General features: G+C 38.1%; 1 protein-coding gene across 1 annotated transcript in view; it reads left to right on the top strand.

The window, feature by feature from the left end:
• The window catches only part of CTEXP (kinase family with ARM repeat domain-containing protein), a 341,359-nt gene that overhangs the window by 182,231 nt on the left and 135,894 nt on the right, over positions 1-23,234 (top strand). The window lies entirely within an intron of this gene.

Below are 23,234 nucleotides of genomic sequence, written 5' to 3'. Positions count from 1 at the left end.
TGCGAACTGAACAAAACAATATAGATAATTTAAAATGTAGAAGGAATAAAAGAGTTGTGAATATTGAAATTGTAGTGAAAAATGAAATCATGCCCAGTTAACCAAAGAATGGTTGGCACAGCTTAAGGAAGAAAGAGAAGTATATATGCAAGTGCAGATAGAGATCATATCGTTGCTAGTGGATTTAATTCCAGATCAAAAACTAAATGTCTGGTTAAATACATTAGTGTCCAAGGCTATTTGTGTTAACAAGTAAACTTTCTAGTCGGGAACCTCACTTCAAACCAATTCTATACTTGATCTAATAATATTTCAAACAGTCATAGATACATTACATGGAATATTAGTGCACAAATGTGAAATGAAAAATTATAATTTTTTTTTCTTAAAAGGAATGGCTTTGTAGGAATTCTTTTAGTACAATATTGATACATCTTAGTTAGGTAAAGGAATGGAGCCAACCATGACTAATGGCTGCAAAAATTGTGTACAAAAAGGGGCTCCGTAATTATGTATTCCCTTTGGAGTGATGAAAAAATGGTGACCAGAATGTAGTCAAATGCAACAGAATTGTCTTAGGGTTGTAAAACATTTTAGACCGATTACTGCCATAAACGATGTAAAAGTGTAAGTACAGCCCTGCACGATTGTGTTTATAAATGGTATACAAAGCGTGTTACTGGACAGTGCATTATAATTGCCTGTGATACATGCTCATGATAGAGCGGAGTATGTTAAATTCCTTAAACCAAGAATCCATGGGTGAAATATATGAGCTAAGCGAGTGGAATTTTCAAAAATAGATGCAAGGTTGAGGTATATATTATTTTCCCAGAAGACTCTCATGACGATAAACTGACAAAATATGTAAGTGGGATATAATTATGTCTAATGACCAAGGACATATATAGCATGAAATAATGGATAAGATTGATGAACAAAGTCGATATCCAGAGCTCCATAAACTTCAATTCGCTGAACAGATCCATACATGTTCAAAATTCTATAGTCATTAATATGTAAGTGGGATATAATTATGTCTAATGACCAAGGACATATATAGCATGAAATAATGGATGAGTGATGAACTAAGTAGATATCCAGAGCTCCATAAACTTCAATTCTCTGAACAGATCCATACATGTTGAAAATTCTTTAGTCATCTCACCAAATTGATATGCCTATGTTTATAAAGATTGTGTTTTTTGTAATTGGGCAGCATTGGGAGTTACTCCACACACCCTTGGTGCTAGGCTTGTGAGAGAGAAACACCCAAAATGCGATGTGTGCGTTTTGCACCAAAGTTTGGGGTTTCGGACCCAAAGGAGTGGGCTTGGAACCCAAGAAAAATATTTTCTATTCTAATTTAATGCTGAGTTTAGAAGTGGGGCTTATTGAAGGACAAAAGGGGCTTGCAAGACACCTTAAGGAAAGATGTAAATAAGAGGCTAATGGAAAGGCATTTGGAGAAACTTATAAGGACAAGACGTGATGGATTTATGTTGAAAATTGGGGAAGCTATGGGATGAATTTCCCCAAAGGGAAACTCAACTACCCCAAGGAAAACCTATCTTACCCCAAGAAGTATTTGAATTGTTCAAAGGAAAAATATTACTATTATTAATTAATGTGGCAAATCAATTTGGGGCAAGTACTCATTAAGGCACATGAAAACAAATATATTTAATATTATGAGCAATTTTGGATTTGAATATTTTGTTTTTTCCCTCAAAAGATTACAAATCCGCTTGACCTTTGAAGGCACCCCTTCCTCCTCCAATGAATTGTATATAAAGGAAAACGTTTTGACTCATTTGATATCGAACATATTCTCTTCTAATTTTATGTTGTTCGTATAACTGAGACTCCTTACAATATAGTGACACATTGACTAAGGGCTCGCACTTGCCATTACAAGTTCACATTCATCAGTCTATGGTTCGTATGGCAATCCTCTGTGGTTCCCATTACATGTTAAAATTGGAAAGTAGGGCCAAATTTCACTTTGGACAACTCATTTGATGGAGATGATTATTGCATTGAATTCCTCTTTTCGAGAGGACCAAAATCGACCTAAAGATCATTAAATTTGGATAAGCAGAAATATGTTTTTGAATTTATGTCCACACGTGCAAATTGTCAAGGTCGGCCACATCATCATGTAGGCTTATGAAGCCCAAGAGACATGTCACTTCACCCTCAACGACTTGTATAAATATAACATACCTCAAACATCATTTAGCATCATCTCATCACGCACATTCTTCTCTCTCCTTCTCTGATTCGTTCGTATAGCTACTGGGCATCTCTTTTCCTCACATGTGTGGCAGCAGGAGGACGAATTATAGGGCCAAACTTGCAGGGTCCGTTGCAGGTTTGATTAACATTGACTCGGGGTGTTTTGACCACATTTGACTGCAATTTTTGGGTCAGAATTTTGTTTTTGGCAGGCCGCATTTATTGGCACAGGGATCGAGGCATTTTGTTAACTTTGACCATAGACCAATTGCAAGGTTGACTACATGCTTGACTGTAGAGTTCACTGCAGAGTTTGACCATTGTTTTCATGATTGTTTTGGGTTGACTTTGACTAGTAAAGAAGGCCAAGTTTGACTGGGTTTGATTGTGCTGCATAAAGCATTGTTTGCTGCTGCATTGACCAACGTTGACTTTCTGGTTAAGGAAAAATTTGACTGTTGTTGGCTTCAAATTTGACAGGGTTGTTTTTACTATCATTTGGCAAGTCAATTTTGACTTTATTGTACTTGCTCTCTCTGCTGAACATTTGATATAATAATAAGAAGAATTGATCAAAGGGTTTTCCTCATCTTGGGATTTTTCCTTGGAATTTGCCATTCCTAGTGTTCTCTTGTGTTGGATTTTCTTCTGCATTTTGTTATTCATGTTCTATCTACAGTTACTGCCAATGTGTTATGGTTAATGTGATTGCTAATGAAATTCTAAATTGGAAATTGTCAGTGGGCTGCTAAAAGGACATTGAAGTAATTGTGCTAAGCATAGAGCATACCACTGTTAACTAAAATTAACATGGTATCAGAGCATAGGTGAAGACAAAGCCCAAGCAAGAGAGAGAAGTGAAATCACTAAGAGAGATCTATTGGACAGGTCCCCATGGCATCTACATCTTACTTCAAATATGAGGACAAGCTCAATGATAAATCTGATTATCATGCATGGAATATGACTTTGGATCTGACCTTGGAGGAGCATGAAGTATTGGACTATGTGCAGGGAAAAGTGGTAGAGCCTCCTTCAAATGCATCGACTGTTGCTAAGACAAAGTATAGAAAAGGTGAGGTCAAAACAAAGAAAATTTTGGTTGACTCTATTCAACAGCATTTGGTTGCCTATATTTATGATTTGGGAACTTCTAAAGAAATATATGATAAGCTGGTTGAGATGTTTAAAGTGAACAAAGCAAATCAAATCCTCTTTCTCAAGAACAAGTTGAAGGATATCAAGATGGACAAAGGGGAGTCTATCCAATCCTACTTCATAAGAATAACACAAATCAAGAATGACTTACTATTTGTTGGAGAAGTTATTGTTGATAGGGAGATCACTCTCATTGCACTTGGCGGTCTTTCAATACCTTGGGATACATTTGTCACTACTATTCTCAACAATGACAGGATACCTGGTTTCAATGAACTATTGGCTAGATGCACTCAAGAGGAGACTAGGATGATGGAGAGATACAAGCCCTCAAATGGAAATGAATCTACTGCTTTCTCTGCTGATGGAAAGAGGAAGAATAATGTTGGTTCAAGGAGACAGTGTCAAGGATTCAAGAAGGGATTCAAGGAAGGAAGAAAAGGAAGGTGCTACAGTGGCAACATGTTCGACCACTATTTTATAGTGTCCTCACAAGAAGAATTCTCCAAGGGATGATGACAACAACAACAACAGTTTCAAAAACAATGGCAATCAAAGGAACAATAGGTTCAACAACAAAGGAAAGAGGAATGCTCCTGTTGCTCGAAATGGAAATGGTCGACCTCCCAAAAGGACGAGAAATACCAGGTATGATGAAAGTAATATTGTAGAAAAACAAGATGAGTTTTATGTTATTTTCGCTGTATCTACTGCCTCTACTCCGGATACGTTGGATCGTTGGTTCATTGATAATGGAGCCTTAAGGAACTTCATGAGATACAAAGAGGCCCTCTCAAATTTGGTTGAAAAGAAGACTAGTTTGAAGATCATACTGGGAGATAATGCCGCTTACCTTGTGAAAGGGATAGGCATTTCACTTTTCACTTGAATCAAGGTCAAACCATTCATCTACAAGAAGTATTGTATGTGCCCGATTTGAAGAAGAACCTGGTGTCTATTTCTGCGATGGAACACAAAGACTTCATGGTAACATTCATTGATGGAAATGTACGTATTTGGCAAACAAACCCTAAAGATGCATTTACTCTTGGATTTAGGGTTGATGGTCTCTATCAAGTTGGTGGAAGTGCTTTGGGAGTTATGGCGAGTGATACTTCTCTTTAATGTGAATTATGACACTGAAGATTTGTCCACTTACATTACAAAGCCTTACCTGGGGTAAGGAAGATGGTCACAGGTATGCCCGAGTTCAACATGAACCATGAAGGAGTTTGTCAGGGTTGCGAAGCTGGGAAACATACAAAGGGACCATTCCCTTCTAGTGAGAGAAACACAACCAATATTCTTCAATTGGTTCATTTTGACCTGTCTGTTATGTTTCCCATAACATCGTCGGGAGAATACTTATAGTATGCAATCTTTGTGGATGGCTACTTTTGCAAAACATGTGGATCTATTTCTTGAAGAGGAAGGATGAAGTGTTCAAATGGTTTTGTTCTTCCAAAGCGTTGGTGGAAAATCAAACAGGGAAGAATCTCTTGAGATATCTCCGTCGCACAATCAACTATGGGCTAAGATACATTGTCGGAAATTTTAGGCTACATGGATATATTGATGCTGATTGGGCTGGCAATGTGTTCGATCGCAAGAGCATGTCTGGATGTTGCTTCTCATTAGGGTTTGCTTCGATTTCTTGGATGAGTAGGAAGCAAAAATCAGTTGCTTTAAGCACCTCCAAGGCCGAATATATTGCTGCTAGTATGGCTTGTTGTGACGCTGTATGGTTGAAGAAGCTCTTCAGTGAGCTATTTGAGCACGTGCTACATACCACCGTGATCTATTGCGACAACCAGAGTGGGATTCACCTTTCAGAGAATCTCATGTTCCACGACCACTCTAAGCATATTGACATCAGGTACCACTTTATCCGGGTTATGGTACAATAGGGAGCAGTAAGGCTCCAACACATCAGCACTGATGAGCAGGTTGTTGAGATCCTCACAAAGCCCTTAGGGAATGTCAAATTCTTAGTCTTTTGAGAGAGACTTGGAGTCGTAGAAAGACCCTCTCATGAAGGCCCTGCTTGAGTTGGACATTGAGCATTGGGAGTTCCTGGGGGCTTGGGGTACCTCTTGGAGCTATGAGCAACCACAAGGTGAGTGGTTCACCTTCCCCTATAGGTGCGTTGTGTACAGGGCGAGTGGTTCACCTTCCCTTGTGATACCCCATAATGGTTGACATGTGTGTAGGGCAGGGAAAATTTTAAGAACCCCCCTAAATTTATAAATATAATAAATGGGCGAATCTCCATGGTATATAGGAAAAATGGAAGGCGATTTTATCAATAATATAATATGTATATATAATTTTTTGGCGAATCTCTCACCAGGCATGGCGAATATTTTACTCAATTATAAAATCTTGTAAGATCTTGGCGAGTCTTTCACTAAATAATAAAACTTTGTAAAGTCCTAGTGAATCTTAGCATAGGCTACATGCTGGTTTAATTCCCCCATTTAAATAGGCTACATTCCAGGTGAATACCATGGGTCAATACCATGTGCCATTTTGGTGAATACCATGGGTCAATACCATGTGCCATTTTGGTGAATACCATGGGTCAATACCATGTGCCATTTTTATTTTTATTAATTCTAATATTAGGGTTAATAATGGTTTTTTGCATGGTATTAATAACAATCTAGTCCACGGTATTTGTCCCATAGTATTTTGGCCATAGGTTTCACCTAAATATAACCCATTTTTTTGAGTGTTCGTAAATATAAGGTGACTTATGGAGTAAATATAAAAAAATGTTTTATTTGTTTACCATACCTCTCGTTTATTTATATTTTTATTAATTTACCATACCTCTTTTACAAATATGGTATTTGGCCCATAGGATTCACTTAAATAAAACCTCTTTCTTGAGCCTTCATAAATAGAACGAGGGTTATGGACTAAATATAAAAAAAGGTTTTATTTATTTACGATACGTATAGTTTATTTTTATTTTTATTTATTTACCATACCTTTTGATTAAGTATAAAAAGGCGTTTTATTTATTTACCATACCTCCACTTTACTTATATTTTTATTTGTTTACACCCTTACATGTATATAAGGTGACTTATGGAGTAAATATAAAAAATGTTTTATTTATTTACCATACCTCTCATTTATTTATATTTTTATTAATTTACCATACCTCTTTTATAAATATGGTATTTGGCCCATAAGATTCACTTAAATAAAACCTATTCTTGAAAATGGGCGAATGGATTCACTTAAATAAAACCTATTCTTGAAAATGGGCGAATCGAAGGTTGTAAGTCCTAATTTCAAGGGCTAAATTTACCTTTTTTACCCTCTCCCTTAAAATAAGGTGGGCTATTTGAGGTGATTTGTAAAAATGTACTATGATACAAAATATTCGCCCACTAAAAATTTAAAACCCCTTAATTTCGCCAAAGGGCGAACATTCGCCCCTAAAATTATCCTTGGTGTAGGGTGAGTGGTTCACCTTCCCCTACGATTGATGATATATGCATAGGATGAGTGGTTCACCTTCTCCTGTGGATGCCCCAACATACATCCTACCCATGTAGTTTAGGACTCATGGGAAGTTCCTCTGATCTGGCCAATGAGTTGGGTAAAGTGGATAGGGACCATAGCACTACAGAGAGACGCATAGTGTACTACTGTACTCCCTATGTCTAGGATGCATGGTGTTCAACAACTTGATCTAGGACCAAGTTTGATTGGGGTTCTACCCCTGGACTGACTTCGGTCAGTGGAGAGTGGAAAGGTCTTGTGACTCACTCTCAATTGATTCTTCTTCATTATTACATCTGTGTTCAACAGAGTTGAGATGAGATGCAAAGATGGTACATGATGACAGGATGACATGATGAATTGGCAGGTGGAATTCTTCCTAGTTGAGAGGGAGTGTTAAAATTGGCAACTAGGGCCAAATTCCACTTTGGACAACTCATTTGATGGAGATGATTATTGCATTGAATTTCTCTTTTCGAGAGGACCAAAATCGACCTAAATATCATTAAATTTGGATAAGAAGAAATGTGTTTTTGAATTTATAACCACACATGTGCAAATTGTCAAGGTTGACCACATCATCATGTAGGCTCATGAAGCCCAAGAGACATGTTAGTTCACCCTTAATGACTTGTATAAATATAAGAGACCTCAAACCTCATTTGGGATTATCTTGTCACACACATTCTTCTCTCTCCTTCTCTGATTGGTTCGTACAACTATTGGGCATCTCTTTTCCTCACGTGTAGCAACAGAAAGACGAATTACAAGGCCGAAATTTCAGAGTCTATTGTAGGTATGACCAGCCATGACCAGGTGTGTTTTGATCACATTTGATTGTGATTTTTAGGTCATAATTTTGTTTTTGGCAGACTGCATTTATTGGGACAGGAATCAAGGCATTATGTTGACTTTGACTGCAGGCATGACCACAAAGTTTGACCGAGTTTGACCGTTGTTTTCATGACTATTTTGCACTGACTTTGACCATCAAAGAAGGTCGATTTCGACTGGGTTTGACCGAGCTGCATTATGGATAGTTTGTTGCTACGTTGACCAGCGTTGAATTTTTGGTTATGGTAGAATTTGACTAGCATTGACTTCAGATTTGACAGGTCTATTTTGACTATCATTTGGCAAGTCAATTTTGACACTATTGTACTCTCTCTCTTTCTTGAACATTTAATGTAACAATAAGAAGAATTGATCAAAGGGTTTCCCCATCTTGGGGTTTTCCCTGGCATTTTCCAAATCTGGTGTTCTCTTGTCTTCGCTTGTTTTTTGCCTTTGGTTATTCATGTTCTATTTACAATTATTATTAATGTGTTATGGTTAATGTGATTGCTAATGGAAATCTAAATTGGAAATTGTCATTGGGCTGCTAAAAGGACATTGAAGTAATTGTGCTAAGCATAGAACATACCATTGTTAACTAAAATTAACATGCCTGCATTCATTTTTCTATACTATAAGGCTTGCTTAACCAGTCACTTGATTATATACAGTGCCTCAATTATACACAGTGTGGCATCTTACAATGTGGCATCACTTGATTCCTATGGATCATATGTCTCTATGGCACTCACATTTTTTGTGGATCATATGGCACACAAACTTAGTGTTTGCATTCTTTCCAATGCATCGTATTATAGTGACTTGCATATATTGTAGCTCATATTTGTTATTTGATGGTTCGTTACTGTGGATAGTAACTGGGGCCCACATTTGTTTGGTGTGCATCATATTACAATGGACAATAACTATGGCCCACATTTGTTTGATGGTTTAGTGGACCATATTGCATTGTATCACTATAGTTCGATGGATAGTTAATGTGTCTTGCTTTGTTATTATTTAGATAGCACAACTATATCTCTATAGCTCACTTGATTTCATAACATCATGGTACTCTCTCCATACGCAATGGCATCACATATGACGATACACAGTGGCATCGCATCAATGTTGCGAACATCGGCATTGGGATAAAATTGACAAGGGTTGGAAAAACCAAAAAATCGTAAAAATGGGGAAAATATCGGTAAAAAATCAGCAAACATCGACAAAATTAAGATACCATATATATATATATATATATTTTTAAGTCGGCAAACATCGGCTAGGCCAAAAAATCGTGATTTCGAGATAAAATCGAGATGTTATCGAGATGTTCGCAACACTGCATCGCATAAGTCAATACACTGTGGCATTGCATCTCTATATATTACATCATATTTCTATATTGTTTGTATTTCTATGCTTAGTATACTCTGTGAATCACTATGGCATCACATCTTTGAATACTCTCTCTCACTCGCATCATCACTATGCTTTATGATGTATGGACAATGAGCATATCCGTGGCTTGCATTATGACGTATGGACAATGAGCACATGCATGGCTTGATATTCTCTGTGGTTTGCATTATGATGTATGGCTCTGACCTTTAGTAACGCAGTGAACTCAACATATATATGACAATGCTATTATGATATATGATAATAGTGAGGTATATGATGACAATGACATGGTCTTATGATGACAATGATCTTGCTCTTATGATGGCACTGACCTTGCTCTTATGATACATAAATGATGACACTTGTCAGATAGTGAGGACTCCTAATTGTAGTGACATGGACGATGCTACTTGAGACAATGATATGATTTCAACTCTCTTGGACTTGTTTGATTGTTGGAGGTCATATTGTTTAGTTCAAAAACGAAGTTGTGAATTGACATGGGATTGACTCTAGGAGGCTTGACATGATTGTTGTATCTCATTCTTATTGTACTTTGTATCTCAACTAAACAATTGATGAATATCTAATAAGAAGAAGAATCTGGGTGGGTTTTCCCACTTGTGGGGTTTTGTGTGTCTATTGTGCATGATTTTCTTCTACTATTCTTTATTGTTTCACTGCATTGTTGATGTTATTGTTCTCTCTACATAATTGCTAATTATCAAATGCTATTATGGGGTGAATGTTATATGAAAATGTTGAAAAGTTTAAAAATTGCAATTATCTACAACAAAGAACAATCTAGCCCTAAAAATTAACATGGTTTTAGAGCTGGGCTAAAGAAAAGTCACTGAGATCATTCCCGTGAAGTCACCTATGATGAAGTTCATGATCAAAGCACAAAGTTAAAGGGATGAAAATGGTAGAGACCTAAAAGAATGCTAGGGTTTTAAGGAAACCCTTGTTTTTACAATAAAGGTTAGGGTTTGTGGGAAACCCTCAGAGTGGCATTGGATATTCTAAAGGTCTACAACAATGGAACCCTATTATGAAACTTCTTGATATGATATGACCGATAGAGAAACCCTAGGAGTAGGGTATGTTGCAGATTCAGTAGTCATCGTATACATTGATGGTTGGACTTGGCTACTGATGAAGAAATCAAGGATACAAGTGGTGTTCAAGAGGAAACATTTCTTCTTTTGTAGGCGGCATCGACATATGGTTGATGGTTCGTTGTACAAGATCAAGAGGGCGCTGATAGCTTCCTTTAATCCTCATTAAGCATAAGTACTTTCAAGGCTCTTGTTATTTCCTTGTGACACTACTCCTGTTAAGATTTATCGTTTTAGACTCTTGTTTATTCTTCCTACATATTTGAATGATTCTTCACTAATTTTTTGGATGGGGATGTGTTCAAGGAAAGCAGATCCTTCTCAAGGATCATCATGATGTAGAGCATTGCAGGAAGAGTTTGCTCTCAGAGGGAGGTGGTATAGGAAGAGTAATCTCCAGGAGGGAGCCAGTACAGGACAATGAAGAAGCCACTCTTATATGTGGAGAAGATAGACAGTCCTGCCTTATTATCAGGTACACTTTCATTATGTTTATTTACTTTGCTATTATGACTCTTGCTCTTGCTCTAGGGTCTACAAGTACATCTGATGAAAATGAGGAACAAGTCCTCTATATCGAGATTGAGAAGGACATAGAGCCAACCTTTGATTAGAATGACAATGGACAAGAGCCCATACCTCAGAGGAAGGATTAGAATCTCCTAGGTTGATGACTATGGCTAAAGAGGTTTCCTATTTAGAGGGAGCAAAATGTCATGTAACAATGAGATATTTTGAGAAAAGAAGATGATGAGAACTGTATGTCCTTCATACAAGGATCGTTTTTAATAAACAAGATGTTGCAGTGTTTTATGCTTCCATGATACTAAATAGGGATAAGGAATATACTCTCAACAGGAGAGGGCTATGATGAGATCTTGGCTCCTGTTGCCTTATGTACTATTATCAGATGTACATGAAGTTGGATTCCCCAATGATGTATTTAAGGAAGAAGCGTACTTAGAGCCACCTCAAGTCTTTAAAACACACAAGAAGAGACTCATGATTTCAGATTGAAGCAAGTCCCCTAGCTTGGCATGCCTGGATTGATGGACATCTGATGTAGACTCTAACCTCTCTTCAAGGTTGAAGGTATGTCTTTGATGTTTGGTATTATATATGCTAACAATTATTTCTAACATGATCAGATCATCTTTGTGTTTAGTGCCAGAGCGATTTGACCTTTGAGCCCTGATGATCGATTGCTTGAGATTAGAAGTATAATAGAGAGACAATGAGGACTTCTTTGTTAAGGGAAGTGTGCTGTTAGAGACTTTAGCATGATGGACTATGCTGAAGCAATTGAGAGAGACTCCTCTTCAGATTTAGATTTGATGGATCCTATGTTGAGTAGGCAGTCCCTTGTTGGATGTGTATTGGGATATCTAAATGAAACAATTAATCATGGACTGAGACACTATTGGAAACTTGATGGGTACATCGATGCTGACTAAGACTGAAAATGTTGATAGGAAAATCATATTTGGTGTTACTATAGCTTTGGATTTGCCATGATTTTCTGGATGAGCCGGAAACATAAATTTGTTGATTTGAGTACAACCGAGGCAGAGCAAATTGTTTCTAGCATCGGTAGCTGCGAGAAAGTGTGATTGAGAAAGCTCTTTGGAGAGTTGTTTGAGCATGTGTTGGACATGACTATGATATAATGTGATAACAAGAGTGGGATCCGACTTTTAGAAAATCCCATGTTCCATGATAGGTCCAAGCATATTGAGATCAGAGATCACCATATCCAGGATATGGTGCAGAGAGGAGCAATAAGGCTCTAACTCATCTCCTGATGAGTAGATAACTGACATTCTTGCCAAGCATTTGCCGAAAGGGAAGGCCTTGGTCTTCAGAGAGTAGCATGAACTGGCGGATGTGACTGTCCTAGGAAAGGGTCACCACTGTCTATGGTTCGTGTGGAAATCCTCTGTGGTTTGCATTACAGGCCCACATTCATTTGTCAAAAATACTCGAGGCTCGCTTACCTAGTCGCTCGATTATATATGGTGGCTTGATTATACACAGTGTGGCATAGCATCATACATTACAATGTGGCATTGCTTGATTCTTGTGGAACGTTTGTCTCTATGGCACTCACATTTTCTTTGGATCGTATGGCACACAAACTTATAATGTTCTCATTCTTTCCAGTGCATCGTATTACGGTGACCTACATATATCATAGCTCACATTTGTTATTTGATGGTTTGTTGTTGTGGACAGTAACTATGGCCAACATTCGTTTGATATACATCGTATTACAGTGGACAGTAACTATGACTTGCATTTGTTTGATGGTTCAGTGGTCCATATTGCTCAATGGATACTTAATGTGGCTCACATTGTTATTATTTAGATAACACAACTATATCTTTGTAGCTCGGTTGATTTCATAACACCATGGCACTCTTTCCATACACAATGCCATCACATATGACCATACATAGTGGCATTGCACAAGTCAATACACTGTGGCATTGCATCTCTATATATGGTTTATCATTTCTATAAGGTTTGTATATCTATGCTCGATATAATCTATGAATCACTGTGGCATCACATCTTTGAATACTCTCTCTTGCTCACATCATCACTATACTTTATGATGTATGGACAGTGAGCATATCCGTGGCTTGCATTATGACGTATGGACAATGAGCACATCCATGGATTGATATTCTCTGTGGTTTGCATTATTATGATGTATGGATGTGACCTTTAGTAACACAACAAACCCAACATATAAATGACAATGCTATTATGATATATGATGATAGCAATGTTTTAAGACTCCGAATCCGACTCCGACTCGGCTGAGGATCGACTCCGACTCCGACTCCGAAACGGTAATGACTCGGCCGGCTCGATTTCAATGGCTCGGTCTTTGTAAAAAATACATTAAATATTTTTTTTTTTTTATAAAAAAACATAATTTTAAAGATTTTAAACATAATTTTAGAGATTTTCATTCATGTTTCCAAACACACCTACAACTGGAGTCCTTGCTGGCTGTGAGACTGAGGATGGTGGATTGGGATCTGCATTCAACTGAACAACATGTTCAAGTTCAATTGATGTCTTGATATCTAAATCTAAATCAAGATCCTCATCAAGATCAAACTCTGCTGGACGACTCTCCACTACCCAATCTCATGTTGGATCAATGTCTTCCAACACAATGGGATCTGAATCAGGTCTTTTGTTCAGCAAATGGTTTCGTCTGAGCCGGAGGTTGTATTGGACATAAACTAGATCATTTAACCGTTTTTGATCCAAACGGTTTCTCTTCTTTGTGTTACTTGGGAGCAGGAGCGAAAATGGGAGCGGGAGCGACATTTTCAGAAGCTCCTGGTTTGGGAGCGAATCCCAGAGGAGTTGGACAACCAATGTCACTAACATCAAGGTACATAGAGGGATTGGTGCTCTTGATTAAATAAGAGTTCCATACCCTAATACATGACAAAATTCAATGGGAACATTGCAATCCTCCAATCCTAAAATCTTGAAAAACTGATAAGTCTGCTGGATTTTGAATGAAATCTAAAATTCTACTTTCTCCATATGAAATCCAATGAGGCCGAAACCACTCTCAAACATCCTGAGTCATTTCATGGTAATGTTAAAAATTTAATTCAAAGGATGAAAATGAAGATTAAGGAGAATGTCACTTTTACTTTAAGAATTTAACATTACCATGAAATTTGAATAGCATATCAATAGTAGAGAGCATTTGAGTGTGTTAAATAGGGTTTGGGAGGGGGAATGGACCCCAAATGACATTTAGCAAATTCATATAACACCTTGGAGTCCAAACCAATCAGAAATCACCTTAAAAATCCATTAAAAAAATATTAAATTGTTGTTTAACGTGTTCTGGGCCGGCTTTTTGTGACTCGGCCGAGTCATAACAGAAACGGCCGAGTTGGCCGAGTCAGCCATGACTCGGCCGAGTCATTGAATGACTCGGCCGAGTCATGGCTGACTCGGCCAAACGTACCGTTTCAAAGGCCGAGTCATGGCTGAGGGTATCGGCTCGGATCAACTCGGCCGTTTCGGTATCGAAACGGCCGTTTTTTAAAACAATGGATGATAGTGAGGTATATGATGACAATGACCATGCTCTTATAATGACAATGATCTTGCTTTTATGATGAAATTGTCCTCGCTCTTATGATACATGAATGATGACACTTGTCAGATATTGAAGATTCCTAAGTGCAGTGACATGTACGATGCTACTTGAGACAGTGATATGATTGCAACTCTCTTGGACTTGTTTGATTGTTGGAGGTCAGATTGTTTAGTTCACAAACGAAGTTGTGAATTGACTCTAGGACTTGTTTGAGTGTTGTAGGTCAAATTTTTTAGTTCACAAACAAAATTGTAAATTGGCTTGGGATTGACTCTAGGAGGCTTGACGTAATTTTTATATCTCATTCTTATTGTATTTTGTATCTCAACTGAACAATTGATGAATATCTAATAAGAAGAAGAATCTGGTTGGGTTTTCCCACTTGTGGGGTTTCCTGGTCTCCGACCTAAATCTTTGAGGGATGCTTTTCTTCTACTATTCTTTACCGTTCCACTGCATTGTTGATGTTATTGTTCTCTCTACATTATTGGTAATGATGAAATGATGTTATGGGGTGAATGTTATATGAAAATGTTGAAAAGTTTAAAAATTGCAATTATCTATAGCAAAGGACAATCTAGCCCTAAAAATTAACAATTTCATCTTGGATGAGCTCCGAAATTGAAGGAGGATCTGCAACTTGGGTAGCAAGGGTTTTCTAGCATCTTTTGTATGGTGAAAGGGTTCTTGGGATTTTGTTTTTTTGTTGTTGCAGGTGGAAGGGTGGACTAAAGGAAAGAGTCCTAGAAGAGGTCGTAGTTTGAAAGAGGCCAAAAGGAGAGGGTTGAACTCTTTTAGGGCGGCTGTAGTAGCTCAGGATAGGTTTCTGCAAGCCGCAGGGAGACCGCAGAACTGTAGGCGTGTAAGTGAAACAATCGTCACATAAGGCAAGTTAAGGAAGATAGAGGTTTGCTTCTCTTAACAAGAAGAAAAGGAAGCCTGAAAGAGGCATTCACAGGCATTAGGGGTTGACAGAGGGCTACTACAACAATGATTGTCGAGAGAAATGGGTAGAGCAATGACTGAGGGGTGAGCTGGGCATGCCAGGAATGTTGCCAAGTCACGAGGAATCAATCCAGAGGTGGTTGTAGGCTACTGCAGCCAAAAGGAGTTGGATGGGTAGTTTTATGAGGGCTAGAAGTGCCAAGTTTGCTACAGCAAGTGGCTGTAGGTTTCTGAGACAAAGGACAACCTCAAAAAATTGGTTATTGCATTGTTAAGGGCTTGAAGAACTTGGCCTCAACCGTAGGTCATTTAGTCAAAGGAAAGACATTGTACGATACAGGGATTGTAAAGGGGCACTTTCCTTGGTACAAGAGCCATGGGGTTGTCTTATTGATGGACTTGTACGAAACATGTTTGGGAAATAAAATCGTGTGTACTATGCTAATGTAATTGCTGGTGTAATTTTCCGATGTGCAAAGTTGTTTAAAGTTAGGCACTTTCAATGTGTTTTTGTTTTCTAGCTAGATCATAGACCGGATTTGGGGCGTGTGGATTTCTAACAGTGTTGAATAAGGATGTCGTGATCTTCTTGACTTTCAACTTTTTGATTGTTAGAATATTTTTCATGCATTCTTCATGCATTGCTTTTTACTTAAAAGAGGCTTAATTGTAAGCATGTAGGATGGTTGAAACTTTTTACCCATGCAAAATACATGGGTAACACTAGGAGAAAATTCTTCTCCTAAGCTGTAGGTTTCCAGCGAGCCACCCCATATGATTCACAGATAGCAACCGTAGATGCCTCATGCCGACTAGTTGGTCATCTTGCCCACTTGACTAACCTATTCATTTGGTGAAGGTGGGTTCATCTATTGTTAGGTACATTAACCATTTTTACATACAAGTGCTTTCATTTATTGTTTTTGGCATTCTAGTATGGATCATTGGACGAGATTGGATAATAGATCATGATGCTTGTAATGTATACTCGTTTCCTCATTTCACCTTAGTTTTTATCATTTGCTTCTAGTCTAGTTTGACCTTCTTTAAGGCCTTTCTTTCATTGTATAGGAGGGGCACAAATAGGAGGATCTGATTGTGTTAGCTTGCTCATGTTTATTCATATTTAACACTTGCCATCATTCCCTCACTAATTCACCTATCTTTGGATTGGTTGTTATCAGTCATTTGTATTGGTTCCTTATATACGTCATCCTATGAGAAGAAGGGGTTGGAAATTCCCAAGGTTGGTGTAGTTGTAATAAAAGTAAAAAAGCACAAGCCAAATGTTAAAATGAAAAAAAATGGCAAGGGATGTAAAGCAAATCAAAAGCCAATTATAGCTTGAGCTCTACCTCCTTTGATATACGTAATCATCTCGAGGTTTCATGTATGTTTCATGCCTATCAAAGTAAAAGTAACCTGTAAAAGAACATCTTAACCTCGATGAAGTGATAAAATGCTCATCATTAAAGAGGCATATCATCATTATTACATGACAGTCGTTGGAGCTTGTTAAACAAAGCAATCAAAGCAAAAAAAGGCTAATCAACGGGTTTGGAAAAAGCAATGGTGACGAAAGGTAGGCCAGGTAGCTAAGCGCTCCCTATATAGAGGCACTCATGGATGATAGTTTTACATGACCCAACATAAGCTAATGCTACCCTTCGTGAAGTAAATCCTAGACCACCACACTTATCATTGCACTAATCATTTGAAAGTGTTAGCCTAGGAATTGTTTCTCCCCCTAAGGTTTGATGCACCTAATAAGGACATATGATCATCCTCCCATGCCTAAATCTAGCAACTTGTATATAGTCATAAGCTAGTGAGACATTTGAAGATGATACTTGGTGTGAAGTACTTTGATGTCTTTGACATTGAATATGGACCACCTTAATGCCCCTATGGTTCTTGTACCCACAATGTTATTCTATCTTGATTCCTTGACTTTGTGTTAGATTATATTCTAGGTGTGGGAAGGATCCCTTAAGGGCTCATGAAGATGCTTCTCCACCATTTTCCATGATGACCTAGTCCACTTGATAGAGGACATTGGGATCCTTTTGAGGAACATTGCCTATGATGATGGCTTTAGATCCCTTTAAAGGAGATTTGGGTCTTGGAGGATGGTGTTGGGCTTGAGGAGGATCATTTTGATGATAAGGCACCATTCTTGGATGAGGAGACATGACTTATGGGATGAGACATACCCATTGAGTCATCCATTGCTCCTTTTCATGGAGAGACATGCCTTTTGATGATGACATAAGTCTTGGAGGCATCTTTTCTCAGACGTGGGTTATTTGAGGCTATTTTTCATGTTTATTCATTATAGAGGCTATCTTTGGGGGTTGACTTGATCACCTATCCACCTTGTGTCATGAATTTTGTACTTTTAGGGGCTTTAGCTTAATTAAAGGTTAAATGACGTGGTTTCCCTCATATAGGGGAACGATCTGCCTCTTGGATCATTGTCACATTTGAAGATCATTTGTACTTGATACTTGTCTTTTCTCTTACGTGCACTATGGAGCACTAGTTGAGCGGTTTTCTCTTGGGAGATTCCTTTTGGATGCTAGGTAAGTTATCTTTTTCTGATCTTCCGTTTTTTAAAATTTTTCATACATGTAAATTCTCCTTGTAAAAGGTTTTTGTCAAGTTCTCTTGAGGTGATCTAGGTTAAGCTCATTCCCTTTATTTGTCCAAGAAGATAGAAGGATTCTAGCGTTAGAGGATTAAGGGACACTAGTTTGTCTCCCTTAACTTCATTTAATCTATAGCCATCTTTCCAAAAATTATTACTCCCATACTCCACTATCCCTAGATTAAGAAAGGCGCTAGCCTTATCTCTTGTGCCAATCTTTAAAGTCTCAAAAATCATTTCATTTATTTGTTATATTGTAAGTTAGGGTTTATTTAAAACAAAATTATACATTTTCAACATTAATTGTATTGGGTGTTATTATCCTAGGGTTAGGGTTTGTTTGCAATTAATTGAAAAAGAAAGTGTCATTTTACTTGTAATTTTCAAAAACACTAATTTAGGTTCGATGTATATGGTTTATTGTGTTGTTATATGTCTTTTAACCATGGAAAGTTTCTTGTAATATGTTTTCTTATTTACTCATTATTATGGCCATCATTTTACACGTTTTTATCATAGATTCTAGGGTTAGTTTTATTGTTGTTATAAACTATTATATTGCTGCAATTTCTAATTTAAAGATCTAGTTTATGACACCCAAGTGTGATTTCTAGATTGTACATATTTGGGAAGCTGTTTGAGCCTCAATTGGTTGATCTAATCATTTAGATTGAGCCATAGGAACCTTTGTGCTTGTTACCCACCACTTGTGGGTAGTACCCATAGGAGAAATTTTTCTCCTAGATGGTCCTAAGTCGGCAAGCAACAACCCCTTGCAGCCACCAGATAGCTCGATGTGTCACTATCTCTGCCACCTGAGCTAGCCATGTGGTTCCTCGACCTTCTATTATGATGTTATGTTTGAAGGTGGGCCTCCCAACCCCGAATGTTTCAAGGGATAAAATATAAATTATGAAGACCTACCATAGCTGCAAAAGTTCAACACTTTGTCTTAGCTAGGGAGGTATGCATAATGAGTAGACAAATGTTCTTTAGTTGTCAAATTTCTCTAAGAAAAGGTTATAGCAAATCATCATTACTGTAATCGGGTCAACAAATGTGACATATGGTAAACCAATAACATCAATCAATTACCTTAATCTTGTAAAACAACTTTGGACATGGTAAGTCGACAACATCAAGAAGTTACCATAATTCTAGTCGGTGTTGAGAAATGTATAGGGCTGTAATTAGGATGATTTCTCTTAAACTTGATAATTGCTTGTGATGCATTTTTACTTTTTCTTAATTATTAGCTGCTTCTCTTATTATTATGTTGTTCTTATCATCAAACAACTACCGAAATAAGAATATCAATATTACACAAGAACACAGGATGTAGGCTGCAAGTTGTTGAAGAATCTTAAGGAATGCATATTAGAATGATTCTTCTTTGACATGATAACAATTTGTGAAGTATTTAAACAATTTATCTTGGCTTAATGTTTACTTCATTATTAGCATGTGTATGTTAGCTTCATCAAATTGCTATCAAAACAAAAGAGACAAGAACAAAAATGTTTTGGCTTTCTGCTAGGGTTAAAACCCCTCCCTCTTAGAGAGGAAAACCCATGCAAAATTATTCTTATAGAGATTCCATTGATGAATACCATGACCATGACCCTTGACACAATTTGCCTTTCCAAGACCAAGCCATCAATCCTCTTCGTGTTAGTGCTGAGATCATTATCTTTACTGCACTACAGAGGTTATCACTGCTGCACCATGATTGCTCCATTAGGATGTTCATCACTGCTGTAGCATCCATCAAGGTTATGATCTACAAGAACAAGATCATAACTGAAGTGGCATCATGATTGTACATTAATAACTTGTACAACGATAAAATCCTTCCATCATCATGTTGACACTGCTCCTTTTTCATTATGACGAAGCTGCTCGTTTTCATTACACTGAAACTGAGATCACTGATCTACAAGATCAACATCTATAGGTGTTGTGATACATAGCTCTAGTCACTGCTCTTTGTAGCACGCCAAGACTTCCTCATATTCAACTCAAATGCTATGTTAACCATTGAGACTGCAAGTACGTCGAGGGTTTCTATCATCATGTAGACTTACTGAGATAGTATAGATCAATATCACTGTAATTCATTATGCTGCTACCAACGTGATCTTCATTGAGCCATAACAGGCCGAGGATGGTCCATTCACTACGTCCTTATCCGAAGTTGTCTTGATCCTTCTATTTGAGATAGATGTGCCGTGTATGAGATAGTGACATGCCCAGACTTTGCTGTTCTCTTCGTGTGAGGATACCTTCAAATCATAGGTATGCCGAGAATGGATAGGCGTTAGTTTCGTTGCTCCTTAAACCCATCCGAGGAGACAGCTGAACCCTTCGACCTCATCCATATTGCTGCGGATCTCCTTTACTCACTGTGGCTTCTTGTCACTTAATTATGTCTCCCTTACTTCTTGACTGCGGCTCAATTACGCGAGGTCTTGACTGCACCTTAACCCAAACCAAGCTACAGCCAAGTCCTAATTGTGACTGCTCCCCCATGCGAGAACTCAGAGACATCCAAACTTTTCTTGTCCTTATGGACTGACGTGCCTATGCTTCAAGCCGACATGACATGAATTTACACATTTAATTCATTTATTTGGAGTCGACATGAACATCTCCTTATCGTTTTGCTTGCAGACTTTGATAGGGTTGTTTTTAGGCATTGATCTTGGTCTTGGAGGGTTGTTAGACAACTTTGAAGACTTGTACATATTTACATAAACTCATGAAGAGTTTCTATACACATGACATGACTCTTTGACATATAGATAAATCCTAAAGACATCAAGAAGAAGTCTTTCGCCTAGTGACACTTCTTGCTCATGAAACCCATGTAGCAGGATTACAAAAAATAATTTATTTCCTTTTATTACATTAAATACAAAGATCATGTCATTATGAGGACCGAACCTAGTTACACTTTCTTCAATACTCCCTTTTAACTAGAGAGGTATTCATAATGGTACTTGGTCATTCTCAATCTGAAGAATTTCTCATAAGAAGAATCAGATTTGCTATCCATCTGTTTAGCATCATTTTCAACCAACATTGTTTCCATTTAGCAAGGCCTTGACTAATAACTCTATCTCTTACTTAGATCAGAGCACACAATGTTGGCGAGACCAATGACTGATAGACACACATCATCATTGTCTCTCTTAGGGTCATACCCATCCGGGTGTTCTCCGAGTATGCCCTACTAGGACTATTCTCATCTTGGGTTCCCAACCCTCAAGAATATCGGTCCTCTTGCCCGCTCTTGTCTTGGATGCCCTACCACATCCTCAAAGAGCGTCGGATGCCAGATGATTACACAATCCTCCATTCTTTCTTCAACCCTGAAGGCAAGAATGTCGTGTCTAACTCTCCCACTTAACCAAGGATGAGTTCCAAGTTTCTCTTCACTCATAAACTTGCTCGAGTTCCTTTGCTCTTAGGAACTTCCTAGAGCTCCCTCTTACCCAGGGACTCTATCATCAGTGCTTTATAGGGTCTTCTAGTTGACTGACGATTCAAGATTTCGATGTCATCAATTTCTTCATATGTAGGGTTTGCCATCCATCACTTTCCTCTGTCATGTCATTTCTTTTTCCTGGAAAGTATCCTTCTTGGCTTTACATTTGGGGCTTCATTCATAAGCTCATCTGTCTTCACTTTCCTTCAATAGTGATTGCTTTGGATCACAAGGCACATAGTTGTGACATCCTTCACAACTCCTCTTTCCTTGATCCTGCACACATACCAAGACCTTACCAAGAGGCCAGACACCAAAACAAATCACATATTACCTTTTGGCGATGGCCTTCTTTTAGTGACATCTTCTTGTAGGTATCAATCATCCTGGATACATGTTGACACATCTCCCAATGATATCTGTTTTCAAGGGTCCTCATCCTTTCAAACTTCCATCAGAGTCTTCACATCATTCTGGGAGGTTTCCTGGTCAAGTCTGCTTGATCCTTTGGATGTTGACTGCCTTAATCATGGTTGCATGCTTCACGATCTCTTGCATCCTCATATCTTTCATTCCTAGGAGCTCTCATAGTTCTTCAATGGTCTTCAACTATGTCATACTACATTATGAGGACGTATTATGTTGATTTCATCTAGTTTGACTTCTGTCTTTCTGCATCCTTTCAGAGGAAGAGATCCTTTCCCTTTTGATCATGCCCGATTCATTTTACCTACAACCATATATCATGACATTATGATATCAAATACAAATATAAGAATACATACCTCATTTTCCCTTCAGGCTATTTTCAACAGCTTTCTTGATTGAATAGATCTTTAATCCCTTGATCTACTTCATCATGTCAGCAAACCTTTGTCTCATGATTTTCATAAGTTGGAAATCCGATGAAACATGCTTACCCATAGAGAGAAAAAATTCTCCAGCACTTCTCCCAATCCCAACGTCAGCCCGACTGACCTCTGCGTGGCTCTCAGATCCTCTGTGTCAGCCCTGGGCCTCTCTTCGTCACCCACGTAGGCCCAGTGAGTGACTGTGCAGTCTCCTACTGTCTCTGCATCTACCTGAAATGCCCTGCGCTTGCCTCTCCTGCCTCAACATTTATCTCTAGTGGTTGATCCCGTCTCTCTGTTCCGTACTTGCTACCTCCTGACTGCTCACCAGACCACTGGTTCAATTTCTCAGCTAACCCCGCTCTAGAAATTGAATTGATTGGTCTCCCTCAGTGTATTCTCCGAGTGACCCTCAAGCCTCCTCCTATACTTTTCTCCTTGACAAATTAACGACCGAGATTAAGTCCCTAATCAATGGCTAAGATTAGATCTGGCTTGATCCATGACTTTTGGACCATTCTAACACAATTTTATATTAATTCACATTAATATTTTATTTTCCCTAAGTTTAGACTTAGGGACTTCATTAAAAATATTAATTATTTTAATATCTCCCAGACTGTTTAGAATCTGGCCAAACACTTTTTGGGTATTGGAGATCTCATGTGTCGTAGCCTCTCCACCAATTTTCGTGGCTAGAGCACATCCAATGCTATCTCAAATCAACAGGAGGGTTGTTAGACAACTTTGAAGACTTGTACATATTTACATAAACTCATGAAGAGTTTCTATACAGATGACACGACTCTTTGACATATAAGTAAATCCTCTAGACATCAAGAAGAAGTCTTTCACCTAGTGACACTTCCTGCTCATGAACCCATGTAGCAAG

Source organism: Pinus tabuliformis, chromosome 5_2, assembly GCF_031772625.1.
Source record: "Pinus tabuliformis cultivar Carrire ecotype Pingquan chromosome 5_2, CPIR1, whole genome shotgun sequence".
NCBI lineage: Eukaryota > Viridiplantae > Streptophyta > Pinopsida > Pinales > Pinaceae > Pinus > Pinus tabuliformis.
Note: the sequence above shows the minus strand (reverse complement) of the source record. Positions and strands in the feature narration are given on the sequence as shown.